This window comes from Ursus americanus, chromosome X (genome assembly GCF_024610735.1).
Source record: "Ursus americanus isolate L20-20 chromosome X, mUrsAme1.1.p, whole genome shotgun sequence".
Lineage (NCBI taxonomy): Eukaryota > Metazoa > Chordata > Mammalia > Carnivora > Ursidae > Ursus > Ursus americanus.
This window is the reverse complement of record NC_142164.1, coordinates 33,198,586-33,226,361: the sequence shown is the minus strand read 5'-3', so window position 1 is coordinate 33,226,361 and position 27,776 is coordinate 33,198,586. Positions and strand designations below refer to the sequence as shown.

General features: G+C 38.4%; 1 pseudogene; it reads left to right on the top strand.

Annotated features, from left to right (window-relative positions):
- LOC123797207 (uncharacterized) lies at positions 1 to 27,776 on the top strand (annotated as a pseudogene).

The following is a 27,776-nucleotide window of genomic DNA, read 5'->3' as shown; positions in this document are numbered from 1 at the left end:
ATGGAGTTAACAAGCGATCGTGCCTACACTGACGAAGCCTCTGGAAAATCCCAAAAGTACCACGTTCAGAGAGCTTTGGGGTTGGTGAATACACGGCGGTACGCAGAGAGTGGCCCCCTGGGGGACCATGGAAGCTCCTTCCCCACACCCTTTTCTATGCATCTCTTCCATCTGGTTGTTCCTAAGTTATACCCTCTTATAATAAACTGGTGACCTAGTAAGTAAAATGTTTCCCTGAGTTCTGTGAGCCACGCTAGCAAAGTAATCAAACCCAGTCTATAGCTGCTTGGTCAGAAGCTCAGGTGATAGCCTGAGCTTGTGATTGATGTCCAAAGTGGGGGGGAAGGGGCATCCTCTAGGACCAAACCCCTAACCTGTGAAACCTGATGCTATCTCTAGGTAGATAGTGTCAGAATTGAGTTGAATATTTGAATACCCTGCCTGTGCCTGAGAATTGCTTCTGCTATAGGGAAAAACCTTCACACATTTGGTGACAGGAAGTGAAGCATTTTGTGTGATTAGTAAAGGAGATTTACAAAATAAAGAAGCACACAGCTGGGTTTTTCCCTACAGAAGAAGGACAAAACTGGGTTTTTCCATTACATCATCCTGGTGCGTGTGAAGTGGTATCTCAGTGTGGTTTTGATTTCTATTTTTTTAATGTCTAATGATGGTGAGCACCTTCCTTGTGCCTATTGGCCCTTATATATCTTCTTTGAGAAAATGTCTATTTAGGGCCTTTGCCCATTTTTTAATTGGATTGTTTGTCTTTCTGCTGTCAGATCATAATTCTTTTTTTTTTTTATGATTTTTTATTATATTATGTTAGTCACCATACAATACATCCCCGGTTTCAGATGTAAAGCTCAATGATTCATTACTTGCGTATAACACCCAGTGCACCATGCAATACGTGCCCTCCTTACTACCCATCACCGGTCTATCCCATTCCCCCACCCCCCTCCCCTCTGAGGCCCTCAGTTTGTTTCTCATAGTCCATAGTCTCTCATGTTTCATTCCCCCTTCTGATTACCCCCCCCTTTCTTTATCCCTTTCTTCCCCTACCGATCTTCCTAGTTCTTATGTTCCATAGATGAGAGAAATCATATGATAGTTGTCTTTCTCTGCTTGACTTATTTCACTTAGCATTATCTCCTCCAGTGCCGTCCATGTTGCAGCAAATGTTGAGAACTCGTTCTTTCTGATAGCTGAGTAATATTCCATTGTATATATGGACCACAACTTCTTAATCCAGTCATCTGTTGAAGGGCATCTCGGCTCCTTCCACGATTTAGCTATTGTGGACATTGCTGCTATGAACATTGGGGTGCATATGGCCCTTCTCTTCACTACGTCTGTATCTTTGGGGTAAACACCCAGTAGTGCAATGGCTGGATCATAGGGTAGCTCAATTTTTAACTTTTGAAGGGACCTCCACACTGTTTTCCAGAGTGGCTGTACCAACTTGCATTCCCACCAACAATGTAGGAGGGATCCCCTTTCTCCACATCCTCTCCAACAGTTGTTGTTTCTTGCCTTGTCCATTTTTACCATTCTAACTGGCGTAAGGTAGTATCTCAGTGTGGTTTTGATTTGAATTTCCCTGATGGCTAATGATTTTGAACATTTTTTCATGTGTCTGTTAGCCATTTGTATGTCTTCATTGGAAAAGTGTCTGTTCATATCTTCTGCCCATTTTTTGATTTGTTTATTTGTTCTTGTGTATTGAGTTGGAGAAGTTCTTTGTAGATCTTGGATAGCAGTCCTTTATCTGTAGTGTCATTTGCAAATATATTCTCCCATTCCGTGGGCTGCCTCTTAGTTTTTTTGACTGTTTCCTTGGCTGTGCAGAAGCTTTTTATCTTGATGAAGTCCCATAAGATCATTTTATCTTTTGTTTCTCTTACCTTTGGGGATGTGTCATGAAAAAGGTTGCTGTGGCCGATGTCATAGAGGTTGCTGCCTATGTTCTCCTCTAGAATTTTGATGGATTCCTGTCTCACATCGAGGTCCTTCATCCATTTGGAGTTAATCTTTGTGTATGGTGTGAGATAGTGGTCAAGTTTCACTCTTTTGCATGTAGCTGTCCAATTTTCCCAGCACCATTTATTGAAGAGACTGCCTTTTTTCCACCGGATGTTTTTTCCTGCTTTATCAAAGATTAGTTGCCCAAATAGCCGAGGGTCCATTTCTGGGTTCTCTATTCTGTTCCATTGGTCTATGTGTCTGTTTTTGTGCCAGTACCATGGTGTCTTTGTGATCACAGCTTTGTAGTACAGCTCGAAATCTGGCATTGTTATGCCCCCAGCTTTGTTTTTCCTTTTCAACAGTTCCTTGGCGATTCGGGGCCTTTTCTGGTTCCATACAAATTTAAGGACTGTTTGTTCCAGTTCTTTGAAAAATGTCCTCGGTATTTTGATCGGGATAGCATTGAAAGTGCAGATTGCTCTGGGTAGCATGGACATTTTAACTATGTTAATTCTTCCGATCCATGAGCATGGAATATTTTTCCATCTTTTTATGTCTTCCTCAATGTCTTTCAAGAGTGATTTATAGTTTCTAGAATATAGGTCCTTTACGTCTCTGGTTAAGTTAATTCCAAGGTAACGTATGGTTTTTGGTGCTATTGTAAATGGGATGGATTCCCTAATTTCTCTTTCTTCAGTCTCGTTATTCGTGTATAGAAATGCAACTGATTTCTGAGCATTGATTTTGTATCCCGCCACATTACTGAATTGCTCTATAACTTCTAATAGTTTGGGAGTGGCTTCTTTTGGGTTTTCCATATAGAGTATCATGTCATCTGCAAAGAGAGACATTTTGACTTCTTTGCCGATTTGGATACCTTTGATCCCTTTTTGTTGTCTGATTGCTGTTGCAAGGACTTCTAGTACTATGTTGAATAATAGTGGCGAGAGTGGGCATCCTTGTCGTGTTCCTGATCTTAAGGGAAAGGCTTCCAGCTTTTCCCCATTGAGAATAATATTTGCTGTAGGCTTTTCATAGATGGCTTTTATGAGATTGAGAAATGTACCCTCGATTCCTACACTCTGAAGGGTTTTAATCAGGAAAGGATGCTGTATTTTGTCAAATGCTTTTTCGGCATCAATTGAGAGGATCATATGTTTCCTGAGTCTTTTCTTGTTGATATGATGTATCACGCTGATCAATTTGCGAATGTTGAACCACGCTTGCATCCCAGGGAAGAATCCCACTTGGTCATGATGGCTAATCCTTTTAATGTACTGTTGGATTCTATTAGCAAGGATCTTGTTGAGGATTTTGGCGTCCATATTCATTAGGGAAATCGGTCTGTAATTCTCCTTTTTGAGGGGGTCTTTGCCTGGTTTGGGGATCAAGGTAATATTGGCCTCATAGAATGAGTTTGGTAGCTTTCCTTCTGTTTCTATTTTTTGAAATAGCTTTAGGAGAATAGGTATTATTTCTTCTTTGAATGTTTGGTAGAATTCCCCAGGAATACCGTCCAGGCCTGGAGTTTTGTTATTTGGAAGGTTGTTTATCACTGACTCAATTTCTTCATAATTAATTGGCCTGTTTAAGAAATCAATTTCTTCCTGTTTCAGTCTTGGTAGTTTATAGGTTTCCAGGAAGGCCTCCATCTCTTCTAGATTGATTAGTTTTTTGGCATATAGCTGTTGATAAAAATTTCTAATAATCCTTCCAATTTCATTGGTGTTGGTCATGACCTCTCCTTTTTCATTCATAATTTTAATAATTTGGGTCCTTTCTCTTTTCTCTTGGATAAGTCTTGCCAGTGGTCTGTCAATTTTATTGATTCTCTCAAAGAACCAGCTTCTAGTCCTGTTGATCTGCTCTACTGTACTTCTGGTTTCTACTTCATTGATTTCTGCTCTAACCTTGGTCAACTGCTTCCTTGTGAGTGGATTAGGCCTGTCCCTCTGTTGCTGTTCCAGCTTCTTGAGGTGAGAATATAAAAACTGCATTTTAGATTTTTCTATTCTTTTGAGTGTGGCTTGGATGGCTATGTATTTCCCCCTTAGGAATGCCTTTGCAGTATCCCATAGGTTTTGGACCGTTGTGTTTTCATTCTCGTTGGTCTCCATAAATTGTTTAAGTTGATTTTTGATTTCCTGGTTTATCGAGTCATTCCTGAGCAGGGTGGTTCTTAGTCTCCAAGTGTTTGAGTTTCTTCCAAATTTTTTCTTGTGGTTGAGTTCCAGTTTCAGACTGTTGTGGTATGAGAATATGCGGGGGATAATTTCAATCTTTTGGTATCGGTTGAGACCTGTTTTGTGACCCAGAACATGGTCTATTCTTGAGAATGTTCCATGGGCATTAGAATAGAATAAGTATTCTTTGGTTCTGGGGTGTAGTGTTCTATATAGATCTATGAGGTCCAACTCGTCGAGTATGGCATTCAAAGCCTTTGATTCTTGCTTAGTTTTTGCCAGGGTGTTCTATTTCTGATAGTGGAGTGTTGAGGTCCCCTACTATTAATGTATTTTTATCTATATGTCTCTTTATTCTGGTTAAGAGTTGGCTTGTGTATCTTGCTGCTCCCCTGTTGGGGGCATATATATTTATAATTGTCATATCCTCTTGTTGAATACTTCCTTTAAGAATAATATAGTGCTAGGGGCGCCTGGGTGGCACAGCAGTTAAGCGTCTGCCTTCGGCTCAGGGCGTGATCCTGGCATTGTGGGATCGAGCCCCACATCAGGCTCCTCTGCTATGAGCCAGCTTCTTCCTTTCCCACTCCCCCTGCTTGTGTTCCCTCTCTCGCTGGCTGTCTCTATCTCTGTCGAATGAATAAATAAATAAAACCTTTAAAAAAAAAAAAGAATAATATAGTGCCCTTCTGCATGTCTAACTATAGTCTCTAGTTTAAAATCCAATCTATCTGATATGAGAATTGCTACCCCAGCTTTCTTTTCAGGTCCATTTGCATGAAAGATGGTACTCCATCCCCTTACTCTCAGTCTGAATGCATCTTTGGGTTCGAAATGAGTCTCTTGTAGACAGCAAATGGATGGGTCATGTCTTCTTATCCAATCTGCAACCCTGTGGCATTATGGGAGCGTTTAAACCATTTACATTGACACTAAGAACTGAGAGATAGAATTTTTATGATGCCATGTTGCCAGTAAAGTCTTTGTTTGTATCGGTTGTGACTTTCTGTTCTGTATCACTCTTGGGGCCTTTTTACCTTTATAGAACCCCCCTTAATATCTCCTGTAGGGCTGGTTTCGAGGTTACGAAATTGGTTAATGACTGGCGATTCTGTAATTTCTTTATTTCTCCATCAATTCTGAATGACAGCCTTGCTGGATAAAGGATCCTTGGCTGCATGTTCTTCTCTGAAAGAGCTTTAAAAATGACCCCCCAACCCTTTCTCTCATTCCAGGCCTGTGTAGACAGGTCTGACGTAATTCTGATGCCTTTGCCTTGGTACGTGAGAAATGTCTTTGCCCTGGCCGCTTTCAATACTGTATCCTTGGATCTAATATTTGCGAAATGCACTATGACGTGACGTGGCGTAGGTTTGTCGTGGTTGAGCTTGGGAGGGGTCCTCTCTGCCTCTTGGACATGAATGTTTGTTTCCCTCGCTAGATTAGGGAAGTTTTCTGCTACAATTTGTTCAAATATCTCTTCTAGACCTCTGTTTTTCTGCACCCCCTCGGGGATGCCGATGATTCTGACATTGGATCGTTTCATTGAGTCAGTAATCTCCCGTAACCTACATTCGTGGGCATGGATTTTTTTAAGACCAGCTTCTATTTTCATTTTTTCCTCTATTAACCCATCCTCCAATTCACTAATACGTTCCTCTGCTTCACCGACCGTGGCCGTCAGAGCCTCTAGTTTTGCCTGCATTTGGCTCATAGAATTTTTAATTTCTGTCAGATTCGCTCTCATTTCTGTCCTTAGGGATTCTATATTCTCAGTAACCTTTTCGTTAATAGTTTTTTCAATTCTACTCATCATTTTGACCATCGTTACTCTGAATTCCATTTCTGATACTTTGGTTACATCCGTATCCATTATTTCTGTGGCAGAGGCCACAGAATCACTGTCTTTTCTTTGCTGGGGGGGGGGGGGCTTCTCCTTCTTGTCATTCTGATGAAGAGAGGTTGCGGGGTTTCCAGAGCCCAAATTATTGACTGGGTCCCAGGCCGTGCCCCTTGTTTTATAGGGATCTTAGGGATGTGGGCTTCTTCTTTAAAGATTTTATTTATTTATTTATGTGGCAGCCAACCAGCGAGAGAGGGAACGGAAACAAGGGAGTGGGAGAGGAAGAAGCAGGCTCCCAGCGGAGGAGCCCGATGAGGGACTCCTTTCCGGAACGCCGGGATCACGCCCTAAGCCGAAGACAGGCGCTCAATGACTGCGCCACCCAGGCGCCCGGGTTGTGGGCTTCTTGATTTTTCAGCCTGCCTTCTGGGGGAGGGGCCTGCCGCGCCGATACTCAGGCAACCCTGTTTGGGTAGAGTCTCCGTGTCCCCTGCGAGGGGGGATGGGGATGGGCCCGCTGTGAGCCGGTATTTCCAGGCTTTTGTTCTCTGGCGGCTTTCCCTGGCGGTTTGCTGTGCCTCTTCTGAGAGTCAGAGCAGCAGCGGCCGAATTTCAGCCTCTGTCTCAGAACAGAGGGATTGCAGCCCGTTCTCCACTGATGTTCTGGCCACTTTAACTCTGTTACTGTTGGTGCTGCTCAACCCTGCAGTGTCCCGGGATGTGCGCCCCACACCCGGCGTCCCAGCCCTCACTTCCAGGGCCGGCGCGTCTCTGTCCTTTGTGTTTCTAATGCCGCCAGCAGCCAGCCGCCCCGCCCGCGCTCCGGAGCTCCCGGTCTCAGTCTGTTCTCTCGCGGGTGCCGACTGCGAGTCCGCCCGCTCCCCCGTGCAGGTGGCTGCCGCTTCCCGGCGCCCGAACGCGGTGGCTCCCTCCCCCTTCCGTTTATCTTCCAATATCTGTGCGTGGTTTCATGGCTCCCTGCTTTGTACCTCAATACTCAGCATTGGAGATATTCATTTGTACAGATCCAGATGTATCTTCCTGCGTCTCAGGCTGGTCCCGTGGTTGTTTAGGCTGGTCTGGTACCTATCCAGCTCGACTCGGGGGACCGGCTGAAAAAGGGGTCCCCTACTCCTCCGCCATCTTAACTCCTCCTCCATCTCCAGATCGTAATTCTTGATATATTCTGGACACTAAAGCCCTATTAGACATACGATTTACAGCCATTTTCTCCTATTCTGTGGGTTTTCTTTTCACTTTCTTAAGAGTGTCATTTGAAGCACAAAAGTTCTTCATTTTGATAGAATCCAACTTCTCTTTTTTTTCTTTTGTTGTGTATACTTTTGGTGTTATATCTAAGAATCTATGATCAAATCCAAGCTCACGAAGATTCATCCCGCTGGTTTTACTTTAGAGTTTTATATTTTTAACTTTTACATGTAAGTCTTTGATCCGTTTTTGAGTTAATTTTTGGTTATGGTGTGAGATAGGAGTCCAACGTCTTTCTTTTGCATATGGATATCCAGTTGTCCCAGCATCCTTTGTCAAAGAACCTATTCTTTCTCCCATTGAATAGTCTTAGCAACCTTATAGAAAAGTATGTGATCATATAAATATGAGTTTATTCATGGACTCTCAATGCTATTTCATTGTTCTGTGTTTGTTGTCCTTATGGCAATACCACGCAGTTTTGATGACTGTAGCTCTGTAGTAAGTTTTGAAATAGGGAAACATAAATTCTCCAACTTTGTTCTTTTTCAAGCTTATCTTTGCTGTTCCGAGTCGTTTAACTCCATATTAATATTTTAGGACCAATTTGTCAATTTTTGCAAGAATATTGGGATTTGGGCAGGATTGCATTAAATCTATAGTTCAATTTGGGGAATATTACCATTTTAACAATGGTAATTTTAACATTAAATTTTAACATTAAAACATCCAATTCATGAACAGAAGATGCTTTCCATTTATTTAGATCTTTAATTTCTTCCAATGATGTTTTGTAGATTTCAACGTACAAGTTTTACATTGCTTTGTTAAATTTATTCCCAAGTATTTGATTCTTCTGGATGCAAATATAAATGGAATTGCTTTCTTAAATTCATTTTCAGATTGTCTACTGATAGTGTATAGAAATATAATTGAATTTTGTACATTGCTCTCATATCCTGCAATCTTGCTAAACTTATTTAGTGCTTCAAAAGTGGGGTTTTTAGTGGATAGATTAGGATTTTGTAAATTCAAGATCATGTCACCTGCAAATATGGATAGTTTTACTTTTTTTCTACATGAATATGTTGTATTTCTTGTCTTGCCAAATTGTCCCAGCTAAAACCTCCAGTCGATGTTGGATAGAACTGGTGAGAACAGACATCCCTGTCTTCCTCCTGATCTTAGGGGGGAAATATCCATTCTTTCACCATTAAGTATAAGGTTGGCTGAGTTTTTCATAAATGCCTTTTACCATGCTGAGAAACTTCCTTTATATTTCTAGTTTGTTGATTGTTTTTATCATTAATGGGTATTGAATTGTCAACTATTTTTTTGTGTCTATTGAGATCATCACATATTTTTTGTTTCATATTATATTAATATGATGTATTACATTATTGAGAAGAATATGTATTTATTCTTCTCTTGGGTGGAGTAGTCTATAAATATCTGTTGGGTCTAGGTAATTAATAATGTTGGTCAGGTCTTCTATTTCTGATCATGTGTCTAGTTGTTCTACCCATTATTGAAAGTGGGGTGCTGAAATCCAGTTACTGTTGTTGAATTGCCTATTTCTTCTTTCGGTTCTCTTAGTTTATGCTTCGTGTATCTCGTGACTCTTTTTGGATTTTTATATGTTTATAATTGTTCTAACTTTTGGATGGATTGATCTTTTTATTATTATAAAATGTCCCTTTTTGTCTCTCTTAATAATTTTTGTCTTAAAGTCTCTATTAGTTTCTCAGGACTGCCATAACAAATTACCACAAATTGAGTGGCTTAAAACAACAGAAATTTGTTCTCTCACAGTTCTGGAGGTTAGAAGGTTGAAGTCAAAGTGTCAGCAGGGACATTCGCCTATTCCTAGCTTGTGGTGATTGCTGCCAATCCTGCACTTACCTTGGCTTGTATATGCATTATTCCAATCTCTGCCTCTGTCATCACATGACAGTTTTTCTGTGTCTCTGTCCAACTTTCCCTCTTCTTAAAAGGACACCAGTCATTGAATTAGAACCCACCATAATCCAGTATAGCCTCATCATAACTTGATTTTGCCCACAAAGACACTATTTTCAAATAAAGTCACATTCAGAGATTTCAAATGGACATGAGTTTGGGGGGACGCTATTCAACCCAGTAGAGTCTATATTGTCTCATATTATTTCAGCTGCTCTAGATCTCCCTTTGTTTCTATTTACATAGTTATCTTTTCCCATTATATTACTTTTGATGTGTTTGTGCCTTTGAAATTCAAGTGTCTCTTGTAGACAACATATAATTGTCTCATTAAAAGAAATCTATTCTTTTTTTAATGGTTTTTTATTATATTATGTTAGTCACCATACAGTACATCCCCGGTTTCCGATGTAAGGCTCGATGATTCATTAGTTGTGTATAACACCCAGTGCACCATGCAATACGTGCCCTCCTTACTACCCATCACCGGCCTATCCCATTCCCCCACCCCCCTCCCCTCTCTGTTGAGGCGCCTGGGTGGCTCAGTTGGTTAAGCAACTGCCTTTGGCTCACGTCATGATCCCAGGGTCCTGGATCCAGACCTGCATCAGGCTCCCTGCTCAGTGGGGAGTCTGTTTCTACCTCTCCTGCTCCCCTGCTGTTCTCTCTCTCTCTGTCAAATAAATAAATAAAATCTTAAAAAAAAAGACATCTATTCTATCAATCTCAGCCATTTAATTAGAGTGCTTTATGCATTACAGTTAATGTAATTACTGATTAGGTAAGATATATGTGTGCCTTTTTGCCATTTGTTTTCTTATGGTTTATTTTTTTTTCTCTCTATACCTCCATTACTGCCTTTTTGTGTGTTAAATAGATAGTTTCTGGAGTGTCACTTTAATGCCCTTGTCATTTCTTTTATTTATTTCTTAGTGGAGGCCCTGGGGGTTAAAATTAACATCTTAATTCATAACAATCTAATACCACCTTAATTTTAATAGGATACAAAATGTTGCTCCTTTTTTATTCCATTTCTTCCTCCCTCCTTTGGGCTGTTATTGTCATACAAGCTACATCTATATAAACTTTATTCCCCAAAAGACAATTTTGTAATTATTGCTTTGTGTAGCTGACTTTTAAATAAGATAGGAAAAAAAAGGATTTACAAACAAAACATACATTTATACTGTCTTTTATATTAATCTATGTGGTTACTTTTATTGGTCTCTCTATTTCCTCATGTGGATTTGATTTACAATTTAGTGTCTTTTCATTTCAGCCTGAAAGACTCTATTTATTATTTCCTGTAGGGAAGGTATGCAAGGGACTCTCAGTTTTTATGTGGGAATGTCTGAATTTTTCCTGTTTTTAAAGGACGGTTGTGCAAAATTTATAATTCTTAATTTAAAATTTCTTCTTTCAACACTCTGATTATGTCATCTGACTTCCTGCTAGCCTGCATGGTCTCGAAGAGAAATCAACTGTTAATCTTACTGAGGATCCCTTGTACGTGATGAGTCACTTTTCTTTTGTTACATTCAAGTTTCACTATCTTTGATTTTTAACAGTTTAGTTATAACGTGTTTAGGTATGACTTTTTGAGGTTTTTTTTTTTAGTTCATTGAGCTTTTTGGTTGTGTAGATAAATGTGTTTCCATCAAATTTGGGGAGTTTTCAACAATAAGATACCTAGGAATAAACATAACCAAAGAGGTGAAAAACTATAAAACACTGGTGAAAGAAATTGAAGATGACACAAAGAAATGGAAAGACATTTCATGCTCAAGGATTGGAAGAACAAATATTGTTAACATGTCTATACTACCCAAAGCAATCTACACACTTAACACAATCCCTATCAAAACACCAACAGTATTCTTCACAGAGCTAGAACCAACAATCCTAAAATTTGCACGGATCCACAAAAGACCCTGAATAGCCAAAGCAACCTTGAAAAAGAAAAAGCTGGAGACATCACAATTCTGGATTTCAAGTTATATTACAAAGCTATAGTGATCAAAACAATATGGTACTGGCACAAAAATAGACACAGGGATCAGTGGAACAGAATGGAAAACCCAAAACCCAGAAATGAACCCACAACTCTATGGTCAATTAATCTTCAACAAAGCAGGAAAGAATATCCAGTGGAAAAAAGACAGTGTCTTCAACAAATGATGTTGAGAAATCTGGACAGCAACATGCAAAGGAAAAAACTGGGCCACTTTCTTACATCATACACAAAAATAAATTTAAAATGGATGAAAGACCTAAATGCGATACCTGAAACCATCAGAATCCTAGAGGAGAACACACAGGCAGTAACCTCTTTGACAATGGCCAGAGCCAATTCTTCCTAGATATGTCTCCTGAGGCAGGGGAAACAAAAGCAAAGTAAACTATCGGGACCTCATCAAAATGAAAAGCTTCTGTGCAGCAAAGGAAACAATCAACAAAACTAAAAGGCAACCTTCAGAATGGGAGAAGATATTTGCAAATCACAAATCTGAGAAAGGGTTAGTATCCAAAATCTATGAAGAACTTAGACAACCCAACACCCCAAAAACAAATAATCCAGTTAAAAATGGGCAGAAGGCACGAATAGATATTTTTCCAAAGAAGACATGCAGATGGCCAGCAGACACACAGAAAGGTGCTCAACATCACTGATCATCAGGGAAGTGCAAATCCAAACCACAGTGAGCTATCACGTCACACTTGTCAGAATGGCCAAAATCAGCAACACAAGAAACAACAGGTGTTGGTGAAGCTATGAAGAAAGGGGAACACTCTTATACTGTTGGTGGGAATACAAACAGATGCAGCCATTCTGGAAAACACTATGGAGGTTCCTCAAAGAGGAACCCTACAATCCAGCAATTGCACTGCTAGGTATTTACCCAAAGAATACAAAAATACTACTTCAAAGGGATACATGCACCCCAATGTTTGTAGCAGCTTTCTCTACAATAACTAAATTATGGAACCAGCCCAAGTGCCCATCAACTCAGGAATGGATAAAGAAGATGTCATATATATATACACCATATATATATATATATATATATATATACTGCCATATTACTCTGCCATAAAACATGAAATCTTTCCGTTTGCAGTGACATGGATGGAGCTAGAAGTAGTATGTTAAGCAGAATAAGTCAGTCAGAGAAACACAAATACCATGATTTTACTCACCGGTGGAATTTAAGAAACAAAACAAATGAGCAAAGGGGAAAAAGAGAGAGAGGCAAATCAAGAAAGAGACTCTTAACTCTGGAGAACACACTGATGGGTACCAGAGAGGAGGTGAGGGGGCGGGGAATAGGTGATGGGGATCAAGGCGTGCACTTGTGATGAGCAGCAGACGATGTATAGAATTATTGAATTGCTATGTTGTACACCTGAAACTAATATTACACTGTATGTTAACTAACTGGAATTTAAATAAAAACATTAAAAAATTGGGGAGTTCTCAGCCATTATTTTTTAAGTATTCTTTTTTCTCTGTCCTTGTCTTCTGGGACTCCCATTATGCATATGTTGATATGCTTGATTACGTCACACAGGTCTCTGAGGTTGTACTCCTTTTTCCTCATTCTTTTATTCTTTTTAGTTCCTCAGACTCACTAGTCTCAATTGAGCTATCTTGACTTCACTGATCGTTTCTTCTGTTTCCTCAGATCTATTGTTCATCCCTTCTAGTGAATTTTTCATTTCAGTTATTGTACTTTTCAGCTCCGGAATTTCTACTTAGGTTTGTTTTTGTTGTTGTTTTGTTGTTTTGGTTTTGGGTTTTTTTTACATATTCTCTTTGTTGATATTCTCTATTTGGTGAGACATTGTTCTCATATTTTCCTATGGTTTCCTGTTTCCTGTAGTGGATCATATAACCAATAAAACCAGGGATGGGAGTCCAAGCCAGACTCCAGAGGCAGATCACTTAACCCAGTACTATACAGTCTCCCCTTCCCATAATTCATATCACAGAATGCTTCCCCTGTAACTGTGATTTTAATTGTCTTCCCAGCTATACTGAACAATTTGAGAGAAGGGATGATGTCCTAGTCACCCCTTTATTTCCTGTACCATGAACAGATCCTAAAACACAGTAAGCATTCTGTAAATGTGTGTTGAGTGTACGACTGTAGGGTTGAATCAATGAATGGCTTCTTTAATGTGTTTTCTGAGCAATCCTGATCTATTTGATATTTAAATGATTTGAATCTACAAAACACACATGTAGACAAGCACACACACACACAAACCGTAAGCTAACAGGTTGGTTACATTTTTACTATCTTGAGCTCTTTAATTTCTATAGTTTAACAATTACAAGGAAGTGCCCTTTAGTATGTGTTCTGTAATAGCATGATGATAATGAAGCATCATCTAGGGGTTAAAATGATCACTACTGTATAGTTAAAAATTCGTTCAGTAATAAAAATCTCAAATGAAAACAAATATTAAGTCAAATACTAACACAAAATAAACTTGACTATTCTACAATTTTATTTAGAGATTGTCAGTTGAAAGTCATACGTTGCTGACACCCAGTGGTAATCAGATATAAAACAAGCTTGGTTTATATGATTTTCATTTCCAACTACATTGAATGATTTCACTATCTTTATATTTTATTTTTATATACGTAATACTTATTTGAAAAAATTGAAAAGTAAAGAAATTTCAAAGAATATTGTTTTACTAGCAAATAAAAAAAATTCTGTTCTTTTAAGGCAATTTTAAACATAACTGAGGTTTTAACAATAGTGTTTTAGGAGTATCCAAACACATAGCCTAAGGCTTTCCTCTAGCACATGGAAAGTCATATCCATGTAATTAAAAGTATGAGGGAGGCAAATAAAAAAACAAAGGAAGTAATTTTCAAGAGAGTGTCATCTGATGATGTTTTGCCTTTCTCTAGTGCTTTAATCGTTGCGAAGCATTTTAAATGCCTTATATATCTCAGTGCAACATAAGAAGTTAACTCTTTTCTGATAAAGCTAATGTGAAAGCATTAAATAACAGAATTAATAGTCCCTTCTAATAGTCTCATGTCTTAATTGCTTAACTGATAAAATCTCTCTGCCACCATCATCATGCATCTTGCCTCTTATCCAAGGTTTGCACAAAGTCTATTGCTGTGTTTAATGTCAAGGGGGCAGCTACTCTTGGAATTTGTCAGCTGAAAAACAAAATCCCATTCAAAGACATCTGAAAGAAATGGGTACTTGCACTCGTAAATAGCCAAAGGAAGGGAGAACTTTCGCTTTGATGTTTTAGCTTTAAGTGGATCTCATAGCGATCATAGGCCTTCGTACCATGGTCTGACATAAATTTGTCATTAAAAGAAATTTTTTAAGTATGGGAAGTTTAAAAAAATACGATAAACTATGGTATGTCATTCCCTTAAAGTGGGTATTTTGGTCCAAAACAAAAATGTAGGAATGAAATAAATCTGTGTCTAAAGGACAATCCTTAAGAAATGACATTTGGCAATTATACTATCTTATTTTTCCTGCTTTTCACAGAAGGGTGAAAACGTGATCAAGTACCTGTAATTAGAAACCCCACCTCTAGAACACACTGTTAAATCTTGCCCATTGTCACTATTTAGAAAATGCAGCTTCCACTTGAGAGGTTGTTTAATTCACAAAAGCATGTACCTTAGGGAAAGGGATTAGAATTCTACGGAAATTCTGATATAGGTACGTACAAAGTTCTTCATTAGTTACAAGGAAATAAACAAACAAGGAAATAGTACATCCTATGTGTCAAGAATCGTTTGAGTTATATTTATTATCTCATTAAATTCTCACAATCATAGGAAATAAGTACTAATATTACCCCATATTACAGTTGAGAAAACTGAGGCACGGAAAGTTTAAGTGACATTCCTGGGGTTATACAGTTGGCAAAAGGTAAAGAAAGTATTTGACTACGAGAAGTATGACTCCAAAGCCTGTGTAGTTAATTAAAATGCTATATAACTTTGGATTTGAATAGTTTATTCACCTTGCTTTCATAGATAGGGACAACGAATAGAAAAAATTAAATCAATTTCAATTGGATACTGCTAGGCTAAGTAGCCTACATTTGGACTTTCCATCAAAGAACATAAAGTCTACATCTCTCGTGACCTTACAAGTGGTATCAAGGGAGTCACAATAGAATAGTTCGTTGCCTTGTTTCTCCTTCTTCATTCCAGAGGAGAATATGTCTGGTACAAATTGAGGCATTGTAGTGGCACAGCAAAAACTTATCTCCCATTCTCACCCAACCAATCCTTCTTTCTTACTTGGATCAATAAATGAGGACCTAGTTGTCAGCATTGGGCTATTGCTTTTTGGACAAAACAAAGGAGTAAAAAAATATCTGGTCTCTGTTCTCAAGAAATATAGACCAAGAGAAAAATACACCATAGTTTCCAAGACTGGCTCCTCATTGGAATCACCTAGAGGTCTTTTTAAAAATGTATATTTCCGCAAGTCCTATCTCAGATTTGCTCCACCAGAAACTCTCAGAGCATAGCCCAGGGATATGTATATTTAACAAGTGCCCCGAGTGATTCTTCATATGCCCAGGTTCGAAACCTCAGTCGTAGAACACAGGAAACCTTTGTAATGACTGGAGGATTTTTACCTGTCAGTTACAACTCTTCTTTTCTAAATACTATGTGGGGTTCCAAAGCTTTTATTTCAAAAGTATTCCCTACCACTGCAGCAGAAGCTGAGAATGTAAAGGCAGGATAGAGCTAGGTCATGCAAAGCCTTGAATGCTGTGCTAAGGAAGATGAATATTATTTTCTAAATTAGTGGTTCCCAAATCTCACTGCAAGTTGGTTCTATTGAAAATGGAATTTTATAAAAAATAATTTACAAAATGTATTAAATCATTATTTCCAGGAACAGAACATGGGCATTTGTATTTTTAAACAATATTTGCAGAGCTTCTGAGTCAGCCATCCACAGAGCAGAATTGGGGATCCACTGCGTGTAAATCTGAGCTACAACCCTCTACCAGGAGATTGCAGACTTGGACACAGCTCAAACTTAGTAGCTGTGTCCCGGCTTGTAATAGTAATAGTCATAATTTAATAATAGCGGCTGACGTGTGTTGAATACAAATTATGAGTAAAGCATAGTAGAAAGTGATTTACATGCATTACCTCGTATAATACCTGCAACAAATCAGTGAGGCAGATAATACATTTAGTTTCATTTTATTGAAGGACAAGAATGAGATGCAGATAGATGAAATCATTTTAGCAAGTTCATACAATTAGTAAGGGGCAGATTCAAGATTTTAGCCAATATTTCCCAAACTTATTTTCCCTGAAAAGTCCTTTTATTTCATATAATATCTATTAACTATTATAACACCTATTAACTAGGGTAGTATGGAGGGAAATTGGGAAGCACTGAGGTTTTGCCTTTCTCGGCAGAGGATACATAATCAAAATGGAGGAGAAATATATGCTAAAAGCGAATGAAAGTATAAAACCAGAAGTCCATGGAGGCACCTGGGTTGGTCAGTTAGTCAATTAAGCCTCTGCCTTTGGCTCAGGTCATGATCCCAGAGTCCTGGGATGGAGCCACGCATTGGGCTCCCTGCTCAGTGGGGAGACTGCTTCTGCCCCCTCCTCCCTGCTCGTGCTCTCTCCCTCTCTCTCTCTGTCTTCAATAAATAAAATCTTAAAAAAAAAAAATAAAACCAGAAGTCCAGTCTTCTCAGAAGTTCGTAGTAGATGGGCTTTTTACAAGGTTGCCGAGATTAGAGACAAGAGGTGCAGAGATGTTGCGGTAAAGATGAATGCGGTAAAGATGGCCGCATCAGCTTGGCAGGTGACGGTTGGTTACTACCGAGAGCAAAAGGAGGGAGGAGGCCCATAGATCATAAAGGGCAAATAGAACAATCCCAGAGTAGACAGATGCAGTAGAATTTGAATATTTATTAAATTCTGAAGGGAGACCTTACCTTCCTTACCAAAGAATGTTATTCTCTCCATAGATCGAATATATTAGAAAAATGAAGTTTACATAATATGGCGTAGTAGACAAGAGCATAAATTCTGGAGCCAGATTTCTTGGGTTCACATTTACATAATAGCTATGTGCGTGACTCTGAACAAATTATTTAATTTCTGTATGTCTCAGTTTGCTCTTTGGTAAAATAAAAATGATCATTATTACTTGCTTCTTAGGGTACTTGTGAGGTTTAAATGAGGTAATACAAGTAACGCTGTTAGACTAATCCCTGGCAAACACGAAGCACCATGTATAAAAGTTATTATTAGGGGCGCCTGGGTAGCACAGCAGTTAAGCGTCTGCCTTTGGCTCAGGGCGTGATCCTGGAGTTATGGGATCGAGCCCCACGTCAGGCTTCTCCGCTATGAGGCTGCTTCTTCCTCTCCCACTCCCCCTGCTTGTGTTCCCTCTCTCGCTGGCTGTCTCTATCTCTGTCGAAAAATAAATAAAATCTTAAGGAAAAAAAAAAAAGTTATTATTACCCCCTCACTTTATGCTTTTAACATCCATGCCCTTATAGTTTCTACTTGGGAAGAAAGCCTACGGACTTACAATATGAGGTAAAAATTTACTAATACCAGAAGTTACCATATAAGGGGCGCCTGGGTGGCGCAGTCGTTAAAGCGTCTGCCTTCGGCTCAGGGCGTGATCCTGGCGATCCGGGATCGAGTCCCACATCAGGCTCTTCCGCTGTGAGCCTGCTTCTTCCTCTCCCACTCCCCCTGCTGTGTTCCCTCTCTCGCTGGCTGTCTCTCTGTCACATAAATAAATAAAATCTTTAAAAAAAAAAAAAAAAAAAGAAGTTACCATATAAAAATGAATCAGTTAAGTCTGTTAGTGAAATAAGTCTAACACCTCTTTAGTAAAGGCTTCACAAAATTGTACACTATGATATTAAATGAACTTCAGGTCTTTTCATTCTATTTCCATTCAGTTAAAATGTATATGCATAAATACCCCTCTTCTTTGTTACTTTTCTCTGCCAAATTTCAAGTCATTATTAAGTGACTTATGTTTCCAAGGAGTGTCTCTATAAATTTTGACCTAATTTTAAAGGTAAACAATTTGGTGGATGAAAGTAAAATAGTACATGATGTGATCTGGCTTAAGTGTGAAGTATTTTTCATGTCCCTAAAGATAGTTGTCACTCTGCTGGTGAAGAAATGCTGTTCACTGTCACATGCTTTCGTGGTGAAAGGTAAAAAACACCAAACGAAGATTCTAAGGAAGGAATGTTTGGAATATGTATAGGGAATGACAATTCGTTCAATGTGACTGAAGCAGAATGTCTCTGTTGAGGTATGATGAGAGAGAAATATGGAGATTGGGTAGGGAACTTTTGTGTGGGCTTTGAATGCTTCGCTAAGGAATTGTACTTTACTCAGTAAACAAAGGGGACTCATTGAATGTTTTGAGCAGGCAAATAACATATGATCAGTCTTTTCAATTATTTTATTTAAATTCAATTTAATTAACATATAGCGTGTTGTTAGTTTCAGAGGTAGAATTTAGTGATTCATCAGTTGCATGTAACACCCAGTGCTCATTCCATCACGTGCCCTCCTTATCGCCTATCACCCAGTTACCCCATCTCCCCACCCACAACCCCTCCAGCAACCCTCAGCTTGTTTCCTATCGTTAAGAGTCTCTTTTGGTTTGCCTCCCTCTCTTTTTTTTTTCCTTCCTTCCCATATGTTCATCTGGAAACCGTCAGGTTGCTCTCTATAGTTAAGAGTCTGTTTCTTTGCCTCTCTCTTTTTTCTTTTTTCCTTTACTCGTTTGTTTTGTTCCTTAAATTCCACATATGAGTGAAATCCTCTGATATTTGTCTTTCTCTAACTGACTTATTTTGCTTAGCCTAACACCCTTTAGTTCCACCCATGTGGTTGCAAATGGCAAGATTTCGTTCTTTTTGATGGCTGAGTAATATTCTATTATATATACATACACCAATATATGATGAGTCTTTAGGAAAATAACCTGGAAACTTTTTATTAGGTGGATAGAATAGAAAGAGACCATACAGAGAGACCAGTTTAAAAATTTACAATAGTCCAGGAGATGAGAGTTGATATTGGATTTTGGCAATAGAAAGAAGGATGGGGAAGATAATGTGGATAAAAATGCTAGAAGTTTTGTCACTTGTGAAATGTTGGAATCAATGGAGGAAGGAGCAAGAGATGAGAGATATGAGCCCAGTGGCTGATGTACGATCATACCATTAACAGAAACTATAAGTCAGAGGACAGAACTAAAATGAGACAGAAGAAAATTTGTTTTTAAGTGCCCTGGTTTGCAGTGTGAGTAAATATATAGCGGGCAGTTTCAACCGCAGCATGGGTTCTTGGAAGAGGGAATGAGAACTGGAAAGTTTTATCTCATAGACAACTATGCAGAGGTGACTACAGGAGTGTAGAAAGAAAAGAAGGTAAGAAAGACAAAAACACAACTTTGAGGAATACCCAAATTTAGAAAATGGGAGGAGAAAGGGAAGCCAGTGAAGGAAACACAGAAAGCTTTCTGCCTCCAGTCTGTCCTTCCTTCACATGAACTACTAGAGTGATATTTTCACTATTAGATTCTGACTGTCATTCCTCAATTTAATGTAGGCAATTTTGTATCCTAAGTGACCATTGAGAATGCAGTGAAAACACCACATATATATGTAGTTTGAGTCTCCAAAGGAGAGAAGACAAAGAATGAGGAAAACAAAATATTGGTTGAGATAATGGAAGATAATTTCCCCAAACTGAATAAACACATCAATCTATATAGATTCAAGAAGACCCACAAACTTCAGGCAGGATAAATAATAACTGTATCACTCCTACACACATTACACTAAAACTCCTAAAAACCAAAAATGAAGAAAAAGTTAAAAACAGATTTTTAAATTTGTATTTTCTTCTATAAAGCAGCAAATAGAAGAGTGGTGCCTGATTTCAACTTTTTAGTTAAATTGCAGTTAGTGAACATGCAATGTAATATTAGTTTCAGGTGTACCATATAGTGATTCAGCACTTGCACACAACCAACACCTGGTGCTCATCACAACAGGTGTCCTTCTTAATCCCCATCACCTATTTCCCCCATCCCCCCACCCATCTCCCCTCTGGTAACCATCAGTTTGGACTCAATAGTTAAGAGTCTGTTTCTTCATTTGTCTCTCTCTCTCTCTTTTTTTTTTCTTTGCTAATTAGTTTTAATTTCTTTTTTTTTAAAGATTTTATTTATTTATTTGAGAGAGAGAGAAAGCATGAGATGGGAGAGGGTCAGAGGGAGAAGCACACTCCCCAGTGAGCAGGTAGCCCTATGCAGGACTCGATCCCAGGACTGCAGGATCATGACCTGAGCCAAAGGCAGTTGCCCAGCCAACTGAGCCACCCAGGTGCCCTAATTTGTTTTAATTTCTTAAATTCCACATATGAGTGAAACCATGAGGTATTTCTCATTCTCTAACCGACTTATTATGCTTAGCGTAATATTTCTAGCTTCATCCATGTCATTACAAATGGAAAGATTTCATTCTTTTTATGGCAGAGTAATATTCCATTGTATGTATTATACATCTTCTTTATCCATTCATCAGTCCATGGACACTTGAGTTGTTTCTATAATGTGGCTATTGTAGATAATGCTCCTATAAACATTATAACCCTATAAACCTACAGGGTACATGTATCCCTTCGAAGTAGTATTTTTGTATTCTTTGGGTAAATACCTACTAAGGAAATCGCTGGATTGTAGGGTGGTTCTATTTTTAACTCTTTGAGGAACCTCCATAGTGTTTTCCAGAATGGCTGCATCTGTTTGTATTCCCACCAACAGTATAAGAGTGTTCCCCTTTCTTCATAGCTTCACCAACACCTGTTGTTTCTTGTGTTGCTGATTTTGGCCATTCTGACAAGTGTGACGTGATAGCTCACTGTGGTTTGGATTTGCATTTCCCTGATGATCAGTGATGTTGAGCACCTTTCTGTGTGTCTGCTGGCCATCTGGATGTCTTCTTTGGAAAAATATCTATTCGTGCCTTCTGCCCATTTTTAACTGGATTATTTGTTTTTGGGGTGTTGAGTTGTCTAAGTTCTTCATAGACTTTGGATACTAACCCTTTCTCAGATTTGTGATTTGCAAATATCTTCTCCCATTCTGAAGGTTGCCTTTTAGTTTTGTTGATTGTTTCCTTTGCTGCACAGAAGCTTTTCATTTTGATGCGGTCCCGATAGTTTATTTTGCTTTTGTTTCCCCTGCCTCAGGAGACATATCTAGGAAGAATTGGCTCTGGCCATTGTCAAAGAGGTTACTGCCTGTGTGTTCTCCTCTAGGATTCTGATGGTTTCAGGTATCGCATTTAGGTCTTTCATCCATTTTAAATTTATTTTTGTGTATGATGTAAGAAAGTGGCCCAGGTTTTTCCTTTGCATGTTGCTGTCCAGATTTCTCAACATCATTTGTTGAAGAGACTGTCTTTTTTCCACTGGATATTCTTTCCTGCTTTGTCGAAGATTAATCGACCGTATACTTGTGGGTTCATTTCTGGGCTTTCTATTCTGTTCCACTGATCCCTGTGTCTATTTTTGTGCCAGTACCATACTGTTTTGATCACTATAGCTTTGTAATATAACTTGAAATCCAGAATTGTGATGCCTCCAGCTTTGCATCGCTTTTTCAAGATTGCTTCGGCTATTCGGGCCCTTTTGTGGTTCCATACAGATTTTAGGATTGTTTGTTCTAGCTTTGTGAAGAATGCTGTTGGTATTTTGATGGGGATTGCATTAAATGTGTAGATTGCTTTGGGTAGTATAGACATGTTAACAGTATTTGTTCTTCCAATCCATAGGCATGGAATGTTTTTCCATTTCTTTGTCTCATATTCAATTTCTCTTATCAGTGTTTCATAGTTTTCAGAATACAGATCTTTCACCTCTGTGGTTAGGTTTATTCCTAGTTATCTTTATTTTTTGGTGCAATTGTAAATAGGATTGATTCCTTAATTTCTCTTTCTGCTGCTTCATTATTGGTGTAAAGAAATGCAACAAATTTCTGTACATTGATTTTGTATCCTGCGACCTTATTGAATTCATTTATCAGTTTTAATAGTTTTTTGATGGAGTCTTTCATGTTTTTTACATAGGCTATCAATGTCATCTGCAAATAGTGAAAGTTTTACTTCGTCATTGCTGATTTGGATGCATTTTATTTCTTTTTGTTCTCTGATTATCATGGCTAGGACTTGTAGTACTATGTTAAATAGAAGCGATGAGAATGGACATCCCTGTCTTGTTCCTGACTGTGGAGGAAAAGCTCTCAGTTTTTCCCCTTGAGAATGATATTAGTTATGAGTTTTTCATATATGGCCTTTAGAATGTTGAGGTATGGTCCCTCTAAACTTACTTTGTTGAGGATTTTCATAATAAATAGATGTTGTACTTCATTGAATGTTTTTTCCACATCTATTGAAATGATCATATGGTTCTTATCCTTTATTTTATTATTGCAGTGTATCACATTAATTGATTTGCAAATATTGAATCACCCTTGCAACCCAGGAATAAGTACCACTTGATCATGATGATTAATTTTTTAATGTAATGTTGGATTTGATTTGCTAGTTTTTTATTGAGAAATTTTGCATTTATGTTCATCAGGAATATTGGCTTGTAATTCTCTTTCTCAGTGGAGCTTTATCTGGTTTTGGTATCAGGGATATGCTGACCTTATAGAATGGATTTGGAAGTTTTCCTTCCTTTCATTTTTTTTGGTGGGAGGGGAATAGTTTGAGAAGAACAGATGTTAACTCTTCTGTAACTGTTTGGTAGATTTGCCTTTGAAGCCGTCCGGCCCTGGACTTTGGTTTATTGGGGTTTTTTGATGACTGATTCAATTTCTTTGCTGGTTATCAGTCTGTTCCAGTTTTCTATTCTTTTTCAGTTTTGGTAGTTTATATGTTTCTAGGAATTTATTTATTTATTTCTTCCAGATTGTCCAATTTGTTGGCATATAGTTATTCATAATATTCATTTATAATTGTTTGTATTTCCATGGTGTGGGTTGTTATTTCTCTTCTCTCATTTGTGATTTTATTTATTTGAGTCTTTTCTCTTTTCTTTTTGATTATACTGGCTAGAGGTTTATCAATTTTATTATTTTTTTTCAAAGAATGAGCTTCTGCTCTCATTAATCTGTTCTACTGTTTTTTTAGTTTCCATATCATTTATTTCTGCTCTAATCTTTATTAACTTCTTTCTTCTGCTGGCTTTAAGCTTCAGTTGTTGTTCTTTTACTTGCTCCTTTAGGTGTAAGGTTAGGTTGTTTGAGATTTTTCTTGCTTCTTGAGGTAGGCCTGTATTGCTATATGACAAGTGATTTCTTAAACAAAAAATGAAAGCCAGAAAACATTGGCATAATTTCAAGTTAGTAAAAAATAAAATGACCAGACTATAGATCTGTATATAATAAATATACCCATTAAAAAGGAAAGACATTTTTAGACCAAAAAAAAAAAAAAAACGGAAAATAACTGCCAACAGCAGTCACATAGTTGAAGAATTACTAAAGGATGATATTCAGGCAGAAAGAAAATGAGAACAAATTTGCAGATGGGGAAAAAACAAAGAGTGGCAAAAGGGTAAATATGTGAGCACACAAAAATTAGTATTGATTATTACTAATAATGTATTTAGTGGTTTAAAAATAGAGAGTTAAGATTCATAACAAAGATAATATATAAGATAAAAAGAGGGTAAATGGAGTCCAAAAATGTTATGGTATTAAACTGTCCAGGAAGAGGTAAAAGTACTAATTTATAGTACTTTGATATCAGGAATACACATGAAGATATTTAGGGTAGCTACTATGAATACTACAAGAATATTTAAGTATGGGTGCAGATCCATGTGTGGCACAGGAAAGGACCCTAAAAATAAACAGCCACTACCTCGTAAGCTGCCTTCCGCTGGCCCGTGTCAGAGTCTCTGCCACTGCAGGCCTGCCTAGATGCCAAAGATCTTTCTGCAACCTTGAGCACCAACGAGCGCTTCAAGTGTGGAAGGTCTAGCCACTGGAGTGCCCTGCTAATGGAGGCCACGGTCATGGAATGAGAAGCTGCGGCAGAGGTGATTTTACCTCGGATAGAAGTTTCCGGGTTGTTTCCTCACCTCTTCCAGACATCTGTTATTGTTGTGGTGAGTCTGGTCATCTTGTCAAGGATTGTGATCTTCAGGACGATGCCTGTTATCACTGCGGTAGAAGCGGCCACATGGCCAAGGACTGCCGGGAGCCCAAGAGAGATCGAGAGCGACGCTGCTGCAACTGTGGCAAACCAGGCCATCTGACTCGTGGCTGTGACCACGTGGATGAGCAGCAGTGCTCTTCTTGCGGAGAATCTGAACACATTCAGAAAGACTGCGACAGAGCAAAGTGCTATAGGTGTGGTGAAACTGGTCACGTAGCCATCAACTGCCACAGACAAGTGAAGTCAACTGTTATTGCTGTGGCAAGTCAGTGCACCCTGCACAGGAATGCACAATTGAAGCCACAGTTTATTTTCATTTGTTGCCCTTCCTTTTTCTGATTGATGGTTGTATTATTTTCTCTGAATCCTCTTCACTGGCCAAAGGTTGGCAGATAGAAGCTACTCCCAGGCCAGTGAGCTTTACTTGCCACGTAAAAGGAGGAAAGGGGTGGGGGGAAAAATCAATTTTCTGCATTTAACTAAAAAATAGAGTTTATGTCGAGTTTGATAGAGGTGGTATGTATAATGCTTTGTTAAAGAACTCCCTTTCCTGGGGTGCCTGGGTGGCTCAGTCTTTGGGTGTCTGCCTTTGGCTCAGGGCATGATCCCATCCTGCGATCAAGGCCCGCATCAGGCTCCTCCGCTGGGAGCCTGCTTCTCCCTCTCCCACTCCCCATGCTTGTGTTCCCTCTCTTGCTGGCTGTCTTTCTCTCTGTCAAATAAATAAATTAAATCTTTAAAAAAAAAAAAAAGAACCCCCTTTCCATGCCACTGGTGAATAAGGATTAATGAATGAGAAGAGTTGAGTTGAACCAGTAAGACCATTCTGGGTTTCTTGGATATGTTCTCATGTAGGAGGTAAAACCAATTCTAGAAGTATCTATGAGCTTCCATAAATAATTTTAATTTTAGTATAATGATTGCCTTGGATTATCTGACCTCAGTAGCTATTAAATAACATCAAGTAACATCTTTATCAGGCCCTACATAGAACATACAGTTGAATGGGAATAAACAAAATAAATGGCTGTGCAAGAAAAATCGGGATAAAGACCCAAACAGAAAAAACTGCATCACAGCCTTGATGTTAGATATACATAAGGTGATATCAAAGGTTCAGAACAAATTTTTTCAAAGACTCTATCTAAAACCCAGAGTAAACATCTACGCTCAGAGATAGTATAATTTGGAGTTATTCAGGAATTGCAGAGAAATGCATTTCACAGAAATCAAGATGTTATTTTTGTGTACTTATATCACTTAGACAACTGATTCATTTGCTGTAATCAGTTTTTAAAAGTCAGATGGGAAAAGCAACTGAAGTCCTAGAAAATAGAAATGTAATTTTAAGCTATCCAATAAAGCTGGAGGAGGGAGGGGAGTTTGACTAAAGTTCTTTTCGTTTGTTTCAAATTTTCATTAATGTACATAGTGCAAAATGCCATATTAAAGGGGAATGTGGAGGACTAAAAGAAAGACTCTTTAAGTATAAGGTTAATATAAAGGGGTATAATGAAAATAATACAAAAGAAGGCGAGAAAGAAAGGACGACATACAATTGTGGCACAAAGAGAAAGTGAACAGCAAGGTATTAAATTTAAGCTAAAATATATTAATAAATACATCCCACAAAAATGGATTAAATGCTACAATTAAAAGATAATTATTTCCAACAACTACATGTTGCTTTTTGAAAACTCATTTTTAATGTAAAGGTAAAAGTAAAAAGGTGGACTACAACATAGCAGGGAGACACTAATCAAAAGAATGCTGCCAAAACTAATATCACAAAAAGTAGATTTTAAGGTAAAAGTCATCGTTAGATATAAAAAGTTATGTTTCATATAAGAAGTTTAAATAACTCAATAACACAGTAGCAAAAATTCTAAATTAGAAAAATAAATAAATAATCAAGTTAAGTTTAACCCAGGAATATAAGGTTGGTTTAGTATATGAGAAATCAATCAGTGTAATTCACCACATTAATAGAACAAAGGAGAAAAATATTATCTCAATAGATGCAGAAAAAGTACCTAAGAAGATCTGATTAACATATATGGTGAAAACTATTAGAAAACTAGAACTAGAAGGGAATACACTTAATCTGATGAATGGTATCTACAAAAAAATACTATCACAAACAAAAAACTTAGGAGCAAAATTTTGAAACTTTCCTTCTGAGGTTGGGAAAGACCAAAAACTTCCACAATCTCTACTTACAGTCAACATTGTACTGGAAGTCCTAGCTAGTTCAATAAAGCAAGAAAAATAAATAACAGAAGAATTTTAAAGGGAGGAATAAAACTGACATTACTTTCAAACACATGATTATGTTTTCAGAAAATTCAAAGAATATTCAAATAAAGTACAAGTTAAGTGAGTTTGGCAAAAATACAGGTGTTTTAACTGTCTCCTATTCACTGTGTTGATAAGGAGGGATTCCTGCTTCAGGATTATGGGGCTGGCAAACACATGAAAACTGCACAGAAGAGATCAATAGAGTTTATTAGTCATATAAACTCACAGCCCACGGGAGGAGGGTACTGCACACCACAAAGGAACACAGTGAACAACCAAGATCTGTAGGAGGCTTTGTAGCAAGAGGATGGAGTGACCCTGATTTTTGGGGAGAATATGTTTGGCTTATTTGAATAATTCTGTGGGCTATTGCTGGGAATGGCCAGCAATCCCTGTACCGATGGATGAAAGATTACTCCGAACTTTGCTGTGAAAGAGAGAAGGCAAGAGGGTCAACACTCAGAGGCGAAGACCCTTGCTCTTCTTTGCTCCGGCTTTTATTGGTCCTTCAGGATAATCACAAATCCTTACCACCGTTTCTCAAGCACATGATGTGTGACAAGGGGTCTTACTGAAACTGGAAGGATCTGTTTACGGAAAGATACTATGGGATAGGCTAATATGCGTGGTCTACGAGTTCTGCTAAACATAGCCTGAAGGACAATGCCTACATCTCTGAGATCACAGGGCGGCTGTTCGGGCTAGGAAAGCTTCGGGAAGGCAAGTCCCCACGGCACTCCAAGGGCAGAGTGGTCACGCAGGCCTCGGCATTCCAAAGGCCTACGCCCTTCTCCAAAACCTTCCCTGCCCTCAGTGGCCTTCGTGTTACATTTTGGCGAGCCAAGTATTACAGCTGATTTCATGCTCTACATTAACCCCAACAGGCTATCAGGGAACTGAAGCTCATTTCTTTAGGACAAGCAGAAACTATGCCTGGTCCCCTTGATGAGGAGGATATTTTAACTAGAGGACTTTATCTACAGAGGCAGAATGGGGAAAACTTAGCAGTTAGTGCATTAGAGGTCCTTCCAGTTTTACCAGAAGCGAGGTAA